Below are 20998 nucleotides of genomic sequence, written 5' to 3'. Positions count from 1 at the left end.
CTAAAAATTACTCCCATTTTTATCTGGGAGAATGTATTTCCATCAACTATATAATAGAGAATAATTTAAACAACATTAACTAGAAAGAACTTGGAGAAAATATTGTTGTAGCTTGCATTAAAATGTCATGAGATCAGAGAGGCTTGGAACAAAAAATATGGGGTCTTATTTTATTACAAGTCCACTTTATTTGAAGTGGGTAAATACTGCCCTAAAATATTGTCCTTTGTGAACAGAACCCGATTCTAAGATTTCCTAATGCAGATATTCTGAAATTGTTTATTTAGACTAATGGTAATAAGGAAGTAAGAGAGAATCATGTGTGCCTCAGGCAGAAGAAATTGCCAGGTGCTTGCTCTCTGAGGAGCTGCTTATTCAAACCACCTTGACAGTGACACCTTTCCAGGCTCAAGGGAATGGTGATTTGCACACAGGCAATATCAAAGACCTCATGGTAATGTGAGCCAGCATCAGCAGCAGGTCCAGTGTCCAGTTACTCTTACCAAGGAAAGCAAACTGACTCATGCAACCTAAGCGAGCTACTAATAGTCAGGAATTGGCGTAAATATTGTGGCAGCATCTGGCTGTGGAAGGCACAGAGCAACAGATGTGATCAAACCTTGAACTAGTCAAGTCCAGAGGGGTGGGAGGTGTGCACTGGGGATGGAGAAGGGATTGGGGAGCTGTAATGACCAACTAGTTACTCTCTGAGCCACTCAAGAGAGTAACTTTATTCTAAGGATCAAATGTTGGGAGTGAATACAGTGTTTGGATATAGGAACAGAGGTTTTAGTGTCAGGAGAATATTAAGCTCTTCCATGCATTACTTCAATGACCTTCAGCATGTTACTTAACTTTTCTAAGCCTCAAGTTCTCCATCTGTAAATGGGATAATACTTGAGATGGGGTTGTGATAAAGAAGCTCATAAGCACTTAGTGATGTAAGTAGCATATAGTGAGTATACTATTTATACTTTTATTAGTATTACTGTTGTGCTTTTTACATCACCAAAACTTACAGCAAATAAAAACAAGATTGATCCCAAGCCTGGAATCAGACTTGGGTCTATGGCCTTAAACAGGCCCCAGCTATGTTTAGTGGCATGTTGAGTGGCCCAAGCAATTGCTAGATGTAAGGTTTTTGTAGGTACAATGAGTCTCCGTATTGATTGCATTTTGCAGAAACCTGGGAAGCTTAATTTTTTTTTAAGTTTATTTATTTTGAGAGAGAGAGAGAGAGAGAGAGAGAGAGAGTATGTGTGTGCGCGCGCACAAGCAGGGGAGGTGCAGAGATAATCCCAAGCAGGCTTCACCCTGTGAGCACAGAGTTCAGTGCAAGTCTCCATCACATGAACCAGGAGATCATGATCTGAACCAAAACCAACACTTGGAGGCTTAACCGATGGAGGCACACAGGAGCCCCTGGGAAACTTTATAAAAACTGATTCTGTGGTCCCAATCTCAGAGATTCTGATATAATTGATGTAGGGTGCGACCCAGATATCAGCAATTTTAAAAGCTCCCTAACCAGGTTATTCTAATGTACTAGGAAGTCTGGTGTTACAATCTTGGAAGGGAAGGACATCTGAAAGACTAAAGATTTCTCTAAAGGAGACTTTGGCCAAATAAACATCTATTGAAACCAGCCCAGATAGGGAGATGAACTTAAAACTGACTGTAAATTGAGTAGAAAAGGAATAAACCAAAAACCAGTTAGCATCTTATTAACTGGAAAGTTTAATTTCTTCAATATCCTGTAGGATGGAGGTTTATGAGTAAAGTACAATCACTTGAAAGAATTTAAAATGTGTATTTTATATAAACACCTAATGGCTATATATTAAGAGAGAATGAAAGAGAAAGAGAGAAGAGAAGAAGGAGGGGGATGCAGAGAGAGAGAGAGAGAGAGAGAGAGAGAAAGAGAGAGAGACAGAGACAGAGACAGAGACAGAAAGTCAGCAGTCTGGAAAATGGCCTTGTGAATATTCTGTAACTCCTAGGTGCAAACGTTTCAAGTGCTGTATCTGATGAATTATACTCCAACCTTGGGTATCTTTCTGAGTTTAGAAGTAAATTTGACAGAGAAGTAGCAAGAGGCCTGGCAGTATTTGATGCAGAGGGAAACATGAAAGAAAGAGAAAGAGGGATGTTTAGAAATAACAATAGCAGCATTAGCAGAGGCAAGAATGACAGATGAGTAGACTAAGCACTGAGAAAACAATAAAATGATGAGGCTGACACGTAGAGTACAGAACGAATGAACTTAACATTTTAGAAGGAAGGAGAAAAAACAGAAGGCAAAGTGGGTAAGTGGCAGCACAGGTAGAAAATTACTTGTTATTTTCAGAGGACATTCTGATTAGGATGAGAAGTCTGTCCTCTCTCCTTGCTGAGAGGCCGATGCTACTAACACAAGTGTCTTCTTCATTATTAGCAGGTGCCGGGGGACTTAGCAGTCCATTCCATGTGTTCTTGTCTTTGAGTCTCTAACCAGAAGCACTGATATTAGAAAACAATAAGACTTATAGGTCAATGTTCCCCTAAGAGCAAGTAGAAGGGCTGAATCTGAGTCTTAGTTTTCAACAAAGAAAGAAATCTAATCACTTCTTAATCTCTGGTTTTGGCAGCTGGGACTTGTTTTCCCTCCCTTCTTCTGCAAATCTCAGAGCTAAAAGCCTTAAACTGCTAACAGCCTTGCCTTTGCAGTCCATTTTATAGCCTCAAGGTCATCTGTGATTTACATAATTAGCAGTTCTCATTTATTTTATTTCCTCAAAAATCAGAGTTGTAATAAAAATAGAAATATAATATTCTTGTTCTTCCAATAGTTTTCATTGTGGTGTGCAATTGTTTTTAGGTACTAGAAGAGTATTATAATTAGGATCCATTATCAAGATGATTGGAACACTGAATCACTATAATGACCTCTGTCTATATAAATCATGGTGGCATGTTCCTATAAATGATCGTTTTCTGGTCATTTCTGGAATCTAAATGCAAGGAAAAAATAATCCTGTCTTGCTGAGGCAGACTCTACCCCAAGAATGTTAAGTGAACTATCTTTTCTAGAAAGAAGTTACAAGTATTTTCCTTCAGAATATCAAGTGGAGGGTGATCACACTCAAACAGGGTGACCAGATGGTAGGCCCCACCCCTGCCAGATGTTCCAGTACCCCTGGCACCTATTGAGAAAGCAGAGAAGGAATTTTGTACACGGTTTACCAACTTTGCCACTAAATCACCAGCCTCTCAAAAACCACAACTCATTGTGTCTCTCCGGGGAGCAAGTGAAAAAGAAAGCTTGTGTAAGAAATGATCTTTCTTCATCTTTTTTAGAGTCTGTGCACAGAGACATGAGGGTTTCCATATGAATATTTTTTCTCACTTACTGACTTCCCTGATCACTTATTTCAATGTTTTCACCTTCATATTTCATGTAAAGATGACGTCCTTCAACATATTTTTCCTCCACTTTTATTGAGATATAATTGATATACAACATTATATAGATTTAAAGCATACAACCTAATAAGTTGCTATGTGCATATACTGTGAAATAATTACCACTCTAAGTCTATATAATATTCATGATCTCATGTAGTTATGAATTTTTGTCTTTGTGAAGAGAACTTTTTTCCCCATTTTGTGCAACCCTCCATCTCCCTCCCATTTGGCAATCACTAATTAGTTCTCTGTATGAGTCTAGTTCTGGTTTTTGTTCATTCTGTTTTTTAGATTCGACACAAGTGATATCACATGGTATTTTCTTTCCCAGACTTATTTCACTGAACATAATTTCCTCTAGCTCCAACTGTGTTGTCACAAGTGGCAAGATCTCATCCTTTTTTTATGGATGAGTAATATTCCATTATATACATACATATATGTGTGTATATGTATGTATGTATGTATGTATATATATGTGTGTATATATATATACATACATATATATATATATATATATATATATATATATATACACAGACATATGTGTGTATATATATGTATATTCCACATTTTTATCCATTCATCTACTTAGAGACACTTGGGTTGCTTCCTTATCATGGCTATTGTAAATAATGCTGCAAGGAATATAGGGTTGCATGTATCTTTTCAAATTAGTGTTTTTATTTTCTTTGGATAAATTCCATGCAGCAGTGGAATTATTGGATTGTATGGTATTTCTAAGTGTAATTTTTTGAGGAACATCCCTACAATTTTCCATAGTGGTGACACCAATTTACATCTCACCACGAGTGCATGAGGGTTTCCTTTTTGCCACATCCTCACCAACACTTGTTATTTCTTTTTATTTTATTTTATTTTATTTTATTTTATTTTATTTTATTTTTGTTTATTTTATGTATTATTTATTTTTGAGAGAAAGAAACAGAGTGTGAGTGGGGGAGGGACAGAGAGGGAGGGAGACACAGAATCTGAAGCAAGTTCCAGGTTCTGAGCTGTCAGTACAGAGGCTGATGTGGGGCATGAACCCACTAGACATGGGATCATGACCTGAGCCTAAGTCGGAAGCTTAACCAACTGAACCACCCAGGTGCCCTCTTTTTTATTTTAGTCATTCTGACTGGTGTGAGGTGACATCTCATTGTAGTTTTCATTTGCAGTTCCCTGATGATGAGTGATGTTGAGCATCTTTTCACGTGTCTGTTTGCCATCTGTATGTCTTCTTTAGAAAAATGTCTATTCAGGTCCTCTGCCCATTTTTTCATCAGATTGTTTTTTTGGTGTTGAGTTGTGTAAGTTTTTTTGTATATTTTGAATATTAACTCATTACTGGATATGTCATTTGCAAATAACTTCTTCCATTCAGCAGGCTATCTTTTCCTTTTGTTGATGGTTTCCTTTGCTGTGCAAAAGCTTTTTATTTCGATGTGGTACCAATTGTTTATTTTTGCTTTTGTTTTCTTTGCCTGAGGACACATATCCATAAATATGTCGCTAAGGGTGATATCCAAGAACTTGCTGTCTATGTTTTCTTTAGGAATTTTATGGTTTCAGGTCTTACATTTAGGTTTTTAATCCTTTTGAGTTTATTTTTGTGTGTGGTGTAAGAAAGTGGTCCAGTTTTCCTGTTTTGCAGGTAGCTGTCTAGTTTCCCAGCCCTACTTATTGAAGAGACTACCTTTTTCTCTTTGTATATTCTTACCTCTTTTTCCATAGATGAACTGATTATATAAGTGTGGGTCTATTTCTGGGTACTTTCTTCTGTTCCATGGATCTTTATGTCTATTTTGGGGCCAGTACCATACTGTTTTGATGACTACAGCTTTGTAGTATATCATGAAATTTGGGAGTGTGCTATCTCCAGCTGTGTTCTTCTTTCTCAAGATTTGCTTTGGCTGTCTGGGGTCTTTGGTGGTTCTATACAAATTTTAGGATTATTTGTTCTATGGAAAATGCTTTTTGTATTTTAATCAGGAGAATTTAAGATTTACTCTCAGGGCACCTGGGTGGCTTAGTTGGTTAAGCATCCAACTTCAGCTCAGGTTATTTTCCCACACTTCATGAGTTTGAGTCCCACATTGGGCTCTGTGCTAACAGCTCAGAGCCTGGAGTCTGCTTCAGATTCTGTGTTCCCTCTTTCTCTGACCCTCCCCTGCTTGCACTTTGTCTCTCTCAAAAATAAACAAACATTACAAAATTAAAAAAAATATTTACTCTCTTAGCAAGTTTCCAATATATAATACAGTATGGTTAACCACAGTCACCATGCGGGACACTATATTCCTATGACTTATAACTAAGTTTGTACTCTTTGACCACTTTCAATCATTTTGCCTACTCTCTACCCCTGCTTCTGACAACTACAAATCTGATCTGTCTCTAAGTGTTTTTTTTTTTAAGATTTCACATATAAGTGAGAACATATAGTATATATCTTTCTTTGTCTTATTTCTGTTAGCATAATGCAAATAAAATCAGCTACGGAGCAAAACCACAAAAAGACATCACCTCATACCTATTAGAAAGGCCATCATCAAAAAGGAAAAGAGATGAGAAATGTTGAGAGGATGTGAAGAAAAGGGAGCCCTCATGCACTGTTGGTGGGAATATCACTTGGTGCAGACACTATGAAAGACAATGCATTAAAATTAAAAATTTAAAATAGGATTACCATATGTTCTAGCAATTCCACTTCTGGGTATATATCTGAATGAAATGAAATTACTAACCCAAAGAGAAATCTGTCTATCAACAGAAGACTGGATGAAGAAAATGTGAGATATACATAGATAAAGATGATACAAATATAGATATATAGATAATGATGTAGATATAGATATAGATTCATACACACAATGGAATACTATTTAGCTATAAAAAGGACATCTTGCCATTTTTGGCAACATGGATGGAAATTGAGGGTATTGTGTTAAATGAAATAAATCAGAGAAAACAAACACTGTATGATCCTTTAGCATATTTGGGAAAGATGAGGAAAAGTATATGGAAGGAGAAGTCAGGATTGATCATGGTAATCCCAAATTCCTGCCACTGCTGTCTGCTCAGCCAGTTACTTTCTTCACTGGTGGTCACAACCTAGAACTCAGACTCAGCACTTTTCCATGCAAGTCTGTAACAAAAGAGAGTCCTCTACAGGTGTCATTTTTACGATGCCATATAGGTTTGTTTGCCTGAGACAATCCAGTTTTTGCCAGCTGTCTTGGAATTTTTATTAATTGTACTTTCTCTCTATAAAAATGTCCCTGTTTGTAGGACAATATATATGGTCACTCTACTGATTTCCCTTTATATTTCCCTCTCTTCTGCCTACTCCACCATCACACAGATCTGTCAAGATATTCCAGATGTACTAAATAATTGTAGGAAAATAAAAGAGCAAACAGTATGTTAAAGAATTGCAAATGAAATCTAATATGTTATGATATTCCTTATAGTCCAAGAGAAAAAGACATATATGTGTGCACACATATATATATGTATACATATATGTATATGTATATATATACATATACATGCATGTATAATATGTATTAATAAATAATAAGTATATAACATATAAATATTAATTTATATATAATAAAGACAACCTATGAGTTAGGTTCAATAGCTGAATGGCAAGAAGGAAAAGAATTTTAAAGGCAAGAGCATGTACAAAGACCCAGAGGCTTGAGCAAGTGCGCCACATTTGGGGAAGAACAACTAGTGCCTGCCTAGAGTGTACTTGTTGTGAAGTAGCATAATATATTATATAATATTATAATATAATGTAATATATAATCATTATATTAATAATATCACATCATATATTACATATATTATTTAGATTATATATTATATAATAATGCATATTATGTTGTTATATATATTACATAATGTACTATCATATATTATGTATTATATGTTATATATTATGTTATAATATTATACATTATATAACTATTATATATTTTTATATACTTACAGGGGTTCACCTATGGATGCTCCCCAGTTTCTAAAGTTTTTCCCATCCTAAAGATAACACAGAGTTGCACACAGTGGCTGTGTGTCTGTGTGTATGCATGTGCAGGTACAAGTGCGGTCAGTCTCCATGTTATTCTAAATATACACACCATCTTTATGCATCTAGATTATCATATATTAAGTGGAGACACAACTTTATGACAGATTCCTTTGGCTCCTTTTCCAACCAGGAAACCATGATGAGTCCTCACTTCCCAGAAACCTTGGCTCTTCAGCCTTCCACAGCCACCATGAGGACATTATGAACTACCTGCATAATCAGACCCCCCACATCTCCTCATGGGGGAATCTCACTGGAAGGCTACCTCTCTTCTCCCAGAAATACTCAGAAAACAGACCAGTACCCATGTAGGTATTTCCCAAGTCTGATTTAGTTACCATATTACAAAATACATTTGAGGATAAAACAGAGAGACAGTGCTGATGAGGCTCCAGTTGAGCAGCCCAGCATGGATTTTGGTGTCCTAAGTCCAGTCTCCTTTGAGGACTTATTACTCTGCACTGACTTTATTGTTTCTCTAAACACCCAGCAAAGAATTGTTTGAATACATCCTCATATGCACACGTACACAAAACCATCTGAGGTAATCACCAGCTCTCAGAAACAGCACAATCTCAAAAGAAGAGATAAAAAAAGCATATGTAACTGCCCTGCAGTTGGTGAGGCCATCTGATACCCAAGTGGAGGTAGCATTCCATATATTCATGCTGAGTAATGTCAGTTGCATTTCCCAGTCCTGTCTACTTTCACACTATGTCCCTTAAGCCTCTAAAGATTGAGAAATAAACCTAAAACATAGAATCCCCTGAATATCTTCTCCATTAGATTCGCAAAGATTCAGCTAATGCTTTGAAATTACAACCTGGAGATACCAGAAAAAGTGCATACAGAATGCCCTTTTATCCCTGAGCCACTGTCTAGAGGAATGATTCATTTGTACGGTTTTAATATGGGAAATTAAAAACAAGAGTGAAAAAATCTTATATTTATTCCTCTACTTTTTTTTATTTCTGTATTTCTTCTTCCATTTCAACTACTGCCTTAAGTATATCTGCATGACATGGGATGTTGTATGTAAATAAGTAGTTAATAGACAATGCCATGAAAAATTAAAACAAGAAGAATAAGGCTTACAGCCACGTCATGCTTTCTGGCACAAAAATACAATATGAAATATATGCCTAATGGTGTGGGTCAGCTCACATGTAAACACAGAAAAATTTTCATTCTTGCCAAAAATGGGAGTCAGCATAGGAGAGGGAGTAAGACACAATGAAGTCAAGGAGATACAGATAGAAATCCTGGGACATCCACTTCCTCTGTAACACTGGATAATTTATTTAAATTTCCCTGAGCTTCAATTATCCTAATTTAGAATGGATATAATATTCTGTATCTTGTAAAGTTCTTAGGGTAATTAAACCCTCTAACACTACGTGGGGTGTACTCTCACTGCCAAAAACAGTGTTTGAGGGACAGGCACACCTGACTGCCTGAATGCATCTCCAACTCTACACAGCCAATAATGAACCTGTCATCTTTCTTACAACCCACTTCTTTTTTTTTTTTTTCAACTTTTTTTTTTTTTTCTTACAACCCACTTCTTAAGAGAAATAACTTGTGACCAACATTTGTGGACAGTCAGTGGTTGTTTCTTCTGTCTTATGTTACATCTTTACAGTCCATCAATTTGGGGTCAACTTCAGAAAAAACTCTCAACTCTTGGATGGGGGAGGAGCCAAGATGGTGGCACAGCATGGAAGTTTTTTGTGTGTCTCCCGTCCATGAAAAACAGCCAGACCAACACTAAACCATCCTGCACACCTAGAAAGCTGATTGGAGGATTAACACAAAAATCTGCACAACCTGAACCACAGAATTCAGCAAAAAGAGAAAAAATTCATTTTTATTTTCTATTTTTATTGAAAATATTTTTATTTTTTAGTATATTTTTTACTTTTGTGTAAATTTTTTCAATTTCTATTTTACTTCCATCATTTTATTTTAGTCTACTACAGTGTATTCACTTTTTTAAATTTTCAAATGATTTCCTTTTTTGCTCTTTTTTATCTTTTTTGTTTCTTTTCTTTTTCTTGAATACAGCAAGAGAAAAAATTAATTTTAATATTTAATTTTTATTAAAAATATTTTTAAGTTTTTTTCTACTATATTCTTTACTTTTGTGTAAATATTTTCAAATTTTATTTTACTCCTGTCATCTCATTTTGGTCTACTTCAGGGTATTCATTTTTTCAAATTCTCTAACAATTTCCTTCCCCCCCTCTTTTTTTCCCCCTAATTGACAAACCACTTTCAATACCCAGACCAAAACACACCTAGGATCTAGTATCATTTATTCAATTTTAGTGTGTTTTTCATTTTTAATTTTAATATTTTTTTATTTTTAATTTTTCTACATGGTTCATTCCTTTTCTCCCTTCAATATGATAAAATGAAGGAATTCACCCCAAAAGAAAGAGCATGAAGAAACGACAGCCAGGGATTTAACCAACACAGATACAAGCAAGATGCCTGAACCAGAATTTAGAATCACGATAATAAGAATACTAGCTGGAGTCGAAAATAGACTATAATCCCTTATGCAGAGATAAAAGAAGTAAAAAATAGCCAGAATGAAATTAAAAATGCTATAACTGAGATGCAATCACTGATGGATGCAGCAGTGGCAAGGATGGACCAGGCAGAACAGAGAATCAGCGATATAGAGGACAAACTTATGGAGAATAATGAAGCAGAAAAAAAGAGGGAGATTAAAGCAAAAGAGCATGATTTAAGAATAGGAGAAATCAGTGACTCATTAAAAAGGAACAACATCAGAATCATTGGGGTCCCAGAAGAGGAAGAGAGAGAAATAAGGGTAGAAGGATTATGTGTGCACACCATAGCTGAAAACGTTCCTAACCTGGGTAAAGACACAGACATCAAAATCCATGAAGCACAGAGGACACCATGAGATTCAACAAAAAATGACCATCAACAAGGCATATCATAGTTAAATTCACAAAATACTCAGGCAAGGAGAGAAACATGAAAGTAGCAAGGGAAAAAAATTCCCTAACCTACAAGGGAAGACAGATCAGGTTTGCAGCAGACCTATCCACAGAAACTTGACAGGCCAGAAAGGAGTGGCAGAATATATTCAATGTGCTGAATCAGTAAAATACACGGCCAAGAATTCTTTATCCGGCAAGGCTGTCATTCAGAATAGAAGGAGAGGTAAAAAGTTTCCCAGACAAACAAAAATTAAAGGAGTTTGTGTCTGCTAAACCAGCCCTGCAAGAGATTTATATATATTAAATATATATATTTATATAAATACAAAAAGCAACAAAGATTAGAAAGGACCAGAGAACACCACTAGAAACTCCAACTTTACAAGTATCATAATGGCCATCAATTCCTGTCTTTCAGTACTCACTCTAAACATAAATGGACTCAATGCTCCAATCAAAAGACACAGGGTAACAGAATAGATAAGAAAACAAGACCCATCTATATACTGTTTGCAAGAGACCCACTTTAGACCTAAAGACACCTTAAGATTGAAAATAAGGGGATGGAGAAACATCCATCATGCTAGTGGTCAATAAAAGAAAGCTGGAGTAGCCATACTTATATCAGACAATCTAGACTTTAAAATAAAGACTGTATCAAGAGATGTAGAAGGGCATTATATCATAATCAAGGGGTCTATCCACCAACAAGACCTAACAATTGTAAACATTTATTCGCCAAATGTGGGAACACCCAAATATATAAATCAATTAATCACAAAGAAACTTGTCAATAGTAATACCATAATAGTAGGAGACTTCAACACCCTGCTCACAGCAATGGACAGATCATCTAATCAAAAACTCAACAAGGAAAAATTGGCCTTGAATGAGACACTGGACCAGATGGACTTAACAGATATATTCAGAACATTTCATCCTAGAGAAGCAGAGTACACATCCTTTTCTAGTGCACATGGAATGTTCTCTGGAATAGGCAACACACTGGGACACAAAACAGCCCTAACCAAGTACAAAAAGATCGAGATCATACTGTGAATATTTTCAGACCACAATGCAATGAAACTGGAAATCAACCACAAGAAAAAATTTGGAAAGGTAACAAATATTTGGAGAACTGAAGAACATCCTACTAAAGAATGAATGGGCTAACCAAGAAGTTAAAGAGGAAATTAAAAAGTATATGGGAGTCAATGAAAATGATAATACCACAACCCAAAACCTGTGAGACACAGCAAAGGTGGTCATAAGAGGAACTTATGTAGCAATCCAGGCCTTCCTAAAGAAGGAAGAAAGATCTCAGATACACAACCTAACCTTACGCCTTAAGGAGCTGGAAAAAGAACAGCAAATAAAATTCTAAACCAGCCGAAGACAGGAAATAATAAAGATTAGAGCAGAAATTAATGCCATCAAAACCAAAAAAAAAAAAAAAAAAAAAAAAAAAAGAACACATCAATAAAACCAGAAGCTAGTTCTTTGAAAGAATTAACAAAATTGATAAACCACTAGCCAGTTTGATCAAAAAGAAAAAGCAAAGGACCCAAATAAATACAGTAAAGAATGAAAGAGGAGAGATAACAACCAACACAGCAAAAATAAAAACAATAATTAGAGATATTATGACCAATTACATGCCAATAAAATGGGCAGTCTGGAAGAAATGGACAAATTCCTAGAAACATATACACTACCAAAACTGAAACAAGAATAAATACAAAATTTAAACACACCCATAACAAGTAAGGAAATCGAATTAGTAATCAAAAATCATTAGTGATGCCAAAAACAAGAGTCCAGGGCCAGATGGCTTTCCAGGGGAATTCTACCAAACATTTAAGGAATGGTTAACACCTATTCTCTTGAAGGTGTTCCAAAAAATAGAAATGGAAAGAAAACTTCCAAACTCATTCTATGAAGCCAGCATCACCTTGATTCCAAAACCAGACAGAGACCCCACTAAAAAGGAGACCAATTTTCCTGATGAACATGGATGCAAAAATCCCAACAAGATATTAGCCAACCAGATCCAACAACACATTAAAAAAAATTATTCACCACGACCAAGTAGGATTTATACCTGGGATGCAGGGCTGGTTCAATATCCGCGAAACAATGAATATGACTCATGACATAAATAAAAGAAAGGACAAGAAGAATCAATAGATGCAGAGGAAGCATTTAACAAAATACAACATCCTTTCTCGATAAAAACCCTCAAGAAAGTAGGGATCGAAGGAGCATAACTCGAGATCATAAAAGCCATATATAAATGACCCAATGCTTATATCATCCTCAATGGGGAAAAACTGACAGCTTTCCCCCTAAGGTCCGGAACAAGACAGGGATGTCCACTCTTGCTACTGTTATTCAACATAGTGTTGGAAGTCTTAGCCTCTGCAATCAGACAACACAAAGAAATAAAAGACATCCAAATCGGCCAGGAGGAGGTCAAACTTTCATTCTTCGCAGAGGACATGATACTCTATATGGAAAACCCAAAAGATTCCACCAAAAAACTGCTAGAACTGATTCATGAATTCAGCAAAGTTGCAGGATATAAAATCAACGTACAGAAATCGGTTGCATTCCTGTATGTCAACAATGAAGCGACAGAAAGAGAAATCAAGGAATCGATCCCATTTACAGTTGCACCAAAAACCATAAAATACCTAGGAATAAATCTAACCAAAGAGGTGAAAAATCTATACACTGATAACTATAGAAAGCTTATGAAAGAAATTGAAAAAGACAAAAAAAAAATAAATAAATAAAAATAAAAAAAGATTCCATGCTCCTGGATAGGAAGAACAAATATTGTTAAAATGTCGATACTACCCAAAGCAATCTACATATTCAATGCAATCCCTATCAAAGTAACACCAGCATTCTTCACAGAACTAGAACAAATAATCCTAAAATTTGTATGGAACTGGAAAAGACCCTGAATAGCCAAAGCAATCTTGAAAAAGAAAACCAAAGCAGGAGGCATCACAATCCCAGACTTCAAGCTATACTACAAAGCTGTAATCATCAAGACACTCTGGTACTGGCACAAAACCAGACACTCAAATCAACAGAACAGAATAGAGAACCCAGAAATGGACCCACAAACATATGGCCAACTAATCTTTGACAAAGCAGGAAAGAATATCCAATGGAATAAAGACAGTCTCTTCGGCAAGTGGTGCTGGGAAAACTGGACAGCGACATGCAGAAGAATGAACCTGGACCACTTTCTTACACCATACACAAAAATAAACTCAAAATGGATGAAAGACCTGAATGTAAAACAGGAAGCCATCACAATCCTCGAGGAGAAAGCAGGCAAAACCTCTTGAATCTTGCCTGCAGCAACTTCTTATTCAATACGTCTCCAGAGGCAAAGGAAACAAAAGCAAAAATAAACTACTGGGACCTCATCAAAATGAAAAGCTTCTGCACAGCAAAGGAAACAATCAGCAAAAGTAAAAGGCAACCGATAGAATGGGAGAAGACATTTGCAAATGACATATCAGATAAAGGGTTAGTATCCAAAATCTATTAAGAACTTATCAAACTCAACACCTGAAAAACAAGTAATCCAGTGAAGAAATGGGCAAAAGACATGAATAGACACTTCTCCAAGGAGACATCCAGATGGCCAACCTACACATGAAAAAATGCTCCACATCACTCATCATCAGGGACATACAAATCAAAACCACAATGATATATCACCTCACACTTGTCAGAATGGCTAACATTAACAACTCAGGCAACAACGGATGTTGGTGAGGATGCAGAGAAAGAGGATCTCTTTTGCATTGTTGGTGGGAACACAAGCTCTGGAAAACAGTATGGAGGTTCCTCAAAAAACTAAAAATAGAACTACCCTACGACCCAGGAATTGCATTAATAGGTATTTATCCAAGGGATACAGGTGTGCTGTTTTGAAGGGGCACAGGCATCCCAATGTTTATAGCAGCACTACCAACAATAGCCAAAGTATGGAAAGAGCCCAAATGTCTAGTGACAGATGAATTGATAAAGAAGACGTGGTATATACATACAATGGAGTATTACTCGGCAATCAAAAAGAATGAAATCTTGCCATTTGCAACTACATGGATAGAACTGGAGGGTATTATACTAAGTGAAATTAGAGAAGGACAAAAATCATATGACTTCACTCATACGAGGACTTTAAGAGAAAAAACAGAGGAACATAAGGGAAGGGAAACAAAAATAATATAAAAACAGGGAGGGGGACAAAACAGAAGAGACTCATAAATATGGAGAACAAACTGAGGGTTACTGGAGGGGTTGTGGAGGGGGGATGGGCTCAATGGGTAAGGGGCACTAAGGAATCTACTCCTCAAATCATTGTTGCACTATATGCTATTTTAGATGTAACTTTTAAAAAATAAAAAAAAAACTCTCATATGTTTTCTCCTCCTGTTTTTTACAGCCACTGCCTTAGTTCGGGTCTCCATCATCTCTCTCTGGGATTACTATAATTTTCACTGGTCTTTCTGCCTCCAGTCCCTGCTCTTTTTAACCTACCGTTCCCATTTTCCTAGAGTGATCTTTTCGAATCACAAATACGACATTTACTTATCCTCACATTTATAATCACAAATCACATTTACTTATCCTCCTTGAAATAATTCAATGACTCCACTTAGCCTACAGAATTATTTTCAGCCTAAGCTGAAAATACTTTTTTGGTCCTGCCTGACTCTTATTTTTCTGCTACTTCACAACAAGCACACTCTAGACAACCACTAGTTATTCTTCTCTGAATGTGGCACACTCTCTCAAGCCTCTGGGCCTTTGTATATGCTTTTTCCTTTAAAATGTTTTTCCTTCTTGCCATTCAGCTTTTGAACCCTACTCACCCTTTGAACTCAAAAGACTGTACCAGTCAAATGCTCAGTCTTATAATCTTAAGCCTCTTGTAAATTAGTTTGCTATAACAGTATGTAGTTGTCTATTCAAATTCCTTTGCCTAACTAACTAAAGAGCATGAGTATCTTGTCTGTCACTCATAAGTATCTAGCACAGAACCTCGCCAGGCTCACTGTCTGTAATGGGTAAACACATGAGTGAATGAGCAAGTGGAAATGGAAACACTCATTTATTTGAGCTGACATGTGTCACAGGCATCATTGTAAAAGAAGGGCTGGTAGTTATGAAGTGAAAATGCTGTGGACACATGAACCTGAAGACTGATAAGAATGATAACTACCCTACCAGAAAAGAAATGTCAAAATGAGTTTGCAGTCTTTATTTTAAACGTGGCCAGCCTGTTTTAGTTCTGAGAGAGATTTTGTTACTGTGTTTATCAAAATGCCTAAGTCAAACAAAGAATACACAGGGCTGTCATTGGTACCCTGAAATGACCTTGTAGGAAGCAGTATGTTAGTGTGGCAAAACTTACCCAAGACCCAAAAGGTAGGGTATTCTAAATTCATTCATTCGACAAGTATTTATCTAGGAATTTAATATATGCCATATAAAATCAGTGACTTCCTAGAAGGACTCATAGGACTCAGGATATACTTGTATTCATGGCTAAGATTTATTACAGAGAAGATATACAAAGTATGGTCAATAAAGGGAAAAGGAGAGAAGTTTGGAGTAAAGTAGGCACAAACTTCTAAGAGTCTTCTCCCAGGGTATCCACACAGAATGTGCTTCATTTCTCCGGGCACAAGTTATAACAACACCTGAGACTGGCTAACCTGTGCTTCTTACCATTCACAATATGATTGGGCAGTAGGGGAGAGGCTTGGTCACATGGTTGAAACAATGGTTACCAAATCATGCTACAAGTAAAATGATGCAAAAAAAAAAAAAATACAAAGCTCTTACACTTCAATGTAGTTCAGATCCCAACACCTCATAATTTATGATTCTCATTTACTTCAAGCCCCAACATTTCTAAGAATCATCTTCTGTTTCTTCTTTATTTATCTTTGGGATTAAACGTGAATAATATTCCTCATTGATATGTATGTGTAGCATTAATAAATTCTGCCCTCCTGTAAGAAGTAACTATACTCAATGCAGTGCTTTTCTGCATGACTAACTGGTTCCTAGACGATAGATACTACTTGAGTCCTCTTAAGGAAATAAATTCTTAACAGCTACTACCAGGGGTGAGAAAACTATAGCCCCCAGACCCAAACTAGCCCTAAGTGTGTTTTTATAAATACAGTTTTATTAGAATGTTTCCATTCTTTAAATATTGTTTATGGCTGCTTTCTTCCACAATGGCAGAGTTCAGGACAGATATACCTCATCTTGTTACACTTCATCTTACTGCCCTTTGCATATACTGCATTTTTTACACACTGAAGGTGAGTGGAAACTGTGCTGAGCAAAGCTACTGGTTCCATTTTTCCAACAGTATTGGATCACTTCATGTCTCTATGTCACATTTTGGTAATTCTTTCCATATTCCAACTCTTTCATTATTGTTATATTTTTTTCTGGTGATCTGTGATAAGTGATCTTTGAGGTTACTATTTTACTTCTTTTGGGGTGCCACAAACCTTGCCTGTATAAAATGGGAGGCTGAATCAATATATGATTGTGTTCTGACTGCTCAGTTGATCATTGGTCCCATACTTCTCCCTCTCCTTAGGCCTCCCTATTCCCTGAGACACAATATAGAAATTAGGCCACTGACTAATCCTACAATGGCCTCTAAGTGTTCAAGTGAAAGGAAGCATTGCACGTCCTTCACTTTAAATCAAAACAGGGAAATAAACTTAGTGGAGAAGGCAAGTCCAAAGCTCAGATACCCCGAAAGCTGACCTCTTGTGCCACATAGTTGACTAAGTTGTAAATGCAAAGGAAAAATTATTGAAGCAAATCCAAAATGTTATTCCAATAAACACATAAATGGTAAGAAAGTGAAACAGCCTTATTGCTGATATGGAGAAAGTTTTAGTGGTTTGGATAGAAGGTCAAGACAGCCACAGCATTCCTTTAAGCCAAAACCTAATTCAGAGCAAGGCCTTAACTTTCCTCAATTCTATGAAAGCTGAGAGAAGTATGGAAGCTATACTACAGAAGAAATGTCTGAAGCTAGAAGAGATTGGTTCATGAAATTTAAGGAAAAAAATGGTCTCTAGGACATAAATGTGTGAGGTGAAGCAGTAAGTGCTGATATTGCAGCAAGTTATCCAGAAGATATAGCTGAAATAGTGAATGAAGGTGACTATACAAAACAACAGATTTTCCAATGTAGACAACTACTTTCTATTGGATGATGATGCGTGCCATCTAGGGCTTTCATAGCCAGAGAGGAAAAGTCATCACCTGGCTTCAGACCTTCAAAGGACAGGTTAATACAGCTGGTGCCTCTAAGTTGAAGCCAATGCTCATTTATCTTTCCAAAAATCCCAGGGCCCTTAAAAATTATGCTAAATCCACTCTGCCTCTGTTCTAGAAATGGAGCAGCAAATCTTGGACAATAGCGTGTCTGTTTACACCATGGTTTCCTGAACATTTTAAGCCCACTGTTGAGACCTACTGCTCAAAAACAAAGTATTCCTTTCAAAATAGTCTACTCATTGACAATACACCTGATGGAGATGTACAATATTAATGCTGTTTTCATGCCTGCTAACACAACATCCATTCCACAGCTTATGGATGAAGGAGTCATTTTCTATTTCAAGTCTTATTATTTAAGAAATGCATTTCCTAAGGCTATAGCTGCTATAGATGATGATTCCTCTCATGTATCTGGGTAAAGTAAGTTAAAAAGAATTTCTGGAAAGGATATACCACTCTGGACACCACTAACACTATTTATGGTTCATGGGAAGAGGTCAAGATAGCACATTAAGAGGAGTTTGAAAGAAGCTGAATCCAACTGTCAGGAGTTCGTGACTTCAGTGTAGAAGGTACCCAAAGATGTGATAGAAATAGCAAGGGAACTAGAGTTTGAAGTGAAGACTGAAGATGGGACTGAAAGGTTGCAATCCCATGATTATACTTGAATAGATGGAGTTGTTTCTTATGGATGAGCAAACCAAGTGTTTCTTGAGACAGATTCTACTCCTGGTGAAGATGCTGTGAAGATTATTGAAATGACAACAAAAGATTTAGAGTATTACATAAACTTAGTGGATAAAGCTGTGGCAGGGTTTCAGAGGATGAACTCCAATTCTGAAAGAAATTCTGTGGGTAAAATGCTATCATACCACATCACATGCTACAGAGAAGTTGTACATGAAAGGAAGAGTCAATCAATGCAGCAAACCTCACTGGGGCCTTGTTTTTTTTTTTTTTTTAAGTTTTTATTTATTTTTCAGAGAAAAAGAAATAGAGTGCACGCATGTGAGCACAAGTTGGGGAGGGGGAGAGACGAGGGGGCGACAGTGGATCTGAAGCAGGCTCTGCATGCACAGGAGAATACTTGATGTGGGGCTTGAACCCACAAACTGTGACATCATGACCTGAGCCGAAGGCAGATGCTTAACCGACTGAGCCACCCAGGCACCCCTCATTGGATCATTATTTTAAGAAAATGTCTCAGCCACTTCAACTTTCCCAACCACCACCCTGATCAGTCAGCAGCCGTTAACATTGAACCAAGATCCTTCATGAACAAAAGGATTAAAACTCACTGAACGCTCAGAGGATGGTTAGCATTTGTTAGCAATAAAGTATTTTTAAATTAAGGTATGTACATTATTTTTGCTATTATGCACCTAACAGTCTACACTATAGTGTAAACATAACTTTAATATGCACTGGCAAACCACAAAAATTTATTTGACTTGTTTTGAATTTGCTCATTCATCTTATTGAAATGGTCTGGAATAGAACCCACAGTATCTCCAAGATATGCCTACAGTCGTGATAGAGACAGTGTGGACTGCAGTACTTACAATATTTACTATCTGGCTCCCCACAGAAGTTTGCCAAGCCTTCTACTACAGGCTCCAGGTTATAAATGGAGATTTCTGGAAACTCATTTCATAACATAAAAATACTAAAATAGATCACAGCCACAGACCAAAAGAAAAAAATTAAATGTATTTTTATAAAATTAATTTAATATGTCAAAATTAGATATGATATAAACACTACAACTTAAGAGCTCCCTTTTTGGTAGCACATTTCTGAATGAGCAGAAAGGACCTACGCTTTATGAAACAAGAGCTGTTCAATATAAACAATGCTTTCTTTTCTAGAACTGTGTGTCAAACAGAGCCCTTCCTCATTGCTTCAAGAATTTTCAAGCTGCATTAAAATTAATGTTTTCTCCTAAAAAATTATTATTGTATGACTTTATGCCCATTAATTACCTCATAAAATTTTGAGGTGCTAAATTCCATTGAGAGAGAGTTTCCTCACTGTCCTTATAACTGTCCCTTAGGTGAAATGTGGCAACAGATTGAGTATTACAGATTTATTCAGTGCTGCTATCAATATTATAGTCGTCTTATGGACATTATCATGGCAGTCATCTTATGCTGGCTGTTATTTTTGGGGTCTTATCAGAAATATAATTATCTTAAGAGCACAAAGGAAAAGTCCAACCGTAGGATCAAGAAGGGGTTGCCATTCAGAGGATGGGTTTGCTCTTTGCTCTAAGTCTAGTTTTTCAAGGATTCCCATGACCTAAATTCTTCATGCTAGAATCTGACTTTAATCACTCCTTTATATAGCCTAATTTTTTTATTGCAATAGCTGTATATCAAAAATGCTGCATCATGAAATAGATGCTATAGAAAATTCTATTTGTCCTAAAGGAGGATTCAGACACTGCCCAAACACTTTTTTGCCATCGCCGACACTTTTTCAGTCTGCCCTACATTTGGGTCTCAGGAGAGTGAGATCTCTACATGGATCCTGCCCACACACTCCTACATTGCTGCTCTGGCTCCTCACTGACAGATCTGGGTTGGCATTTTTCTGTTCTGGCTGCACAGCCTTATGGTATTGTTTGGATAAGGGGAGGAAACAACAGTTTCATCTTACCCATTCAGCACCTCTGATCTTGAGCAGGAGCTAAAGTGTTGACCTGTTCTTATGATCTGCAGAACTTCCAGATCTGTTACAGGGCATCTCGTTCCCACAAGGAGGCCTACCTGCTTTCTCCACAATGTTTCACAGTGTCTAAGAGAGGGCAGCCCAGACATGGGGCCAATTGCCTTGCAAATGGTGGTTAAGAAACCTCAGGGTAGAGCCTTAGGTAAACTGTTAGAAGTTTAATCTTTAAAAACTAAATATATGAATGATATTTTATTCATATTGTAGTAGTAGCAGCAGCAGTAATCATAATGGTAATTACATTAGTAATTCCAGATAAAATTTGAAATCCTTACTCTGGGCCAAGCATTACATCAAATTATATTGATAAAGGGACAGGAAGCTATAGTCCATGGGCTGACCACTCCTTTTTTGTAATAAAACTTTATTGGAGCACAGCCACACACATTTGCTTATG

This window comes from Leopardus geoffroyi, chromosome A3 (assembly GCF_018350155.1).
Source record: "Leopardus geoffroyi isolate Oge1 chromosome A3, O.geoffroyi_Oge1_pat1.0, whole genome shotgun sequence".
NCBI lineage: Eukaryota > Metazoa > Chordata > Mammalia > Carnivora > Felidae > Leopardus > Leopardus geoffroyi.
This window is presented reverse-complemented; position numbering follows the sequence as displayed.